Source organism: Brienomyrus brachyistius, chromosome 9, assembly GCF_023856365.1.
Source record: "Brienomyrus brachyistius isolate T26 chromosome 9, BBRACH_0.4, whole genome shotgun sequence".
Classification (NCBI taxonomy): Eukaryota; Metazoa; Chordata; class Actinopteri; order Osteoglossiformes; family Mormyridae; genus Brienomyrus; species Brienomyrus brachyistius.
Window position 1 is genome coordinate 16,644,311 of NC_064541.1, and position 734 is coordinate 16,645,044.

Below are 734 nucleotides of genomic sequence, written 5' to 3' on the forward strand. Positions count from 1 at the left end.
GGTGAGAAAGAGTGCAAATTGTTGTGAGGAGAGACGACATCGATGAACAGGTATGGAAAGACGGGAACAGTGGTGGAGCTGGAGGTGCCTCGGGCCGAGGTGGGCCCCCCGCTGGCTGTCAGATGGTCCAGGGACATTAAATAATCAGTCTGGGTCCAAGGAGAGACCTGGAGATGATCACTGTCCAGAAGCAACGGTGGGAGGGCATGCAGCTGGCTCAGATAATCAATACCTCCTTTTCTCTGTTGCCCCGACAACCTGACAGAGCTGCTCTCCGCATGTTTGCATGTGTCATCTGGCTGAAAGGAAAGTCACCTTCCAACACCTAATAAGATCTCTCAACAAAGGAGTGCAGGAACCCACAAGAACTGCTATTTAATCTAATCACGTATGCTGTTCAAAGTCCGTTTTTTTTTTGTTTTTTTGCAATATCGATCAATAAAGCTTGAACACACAAAAAAATGAAAGATAGGGTACTAGGGTAAAACTGCACATTCTCCCTAAAGTAATAACATCATAAAATCCGAAGCAACCACAATGAGGACAAAGGTTGCATCTCACATTGACATCTTAGATTTAAATCATCAACCCTTACATCACAAAAAATGGTGTCAGTAAGCTTAAATATTGCAGTTACTATTCGTGCATCCAAACTGTCACGCCTATTTATCTATGCAAGCATTAACTACAATTAGGCAACTGCAGGCTGAGGTAGAATAAAGATTCAGGTGGTA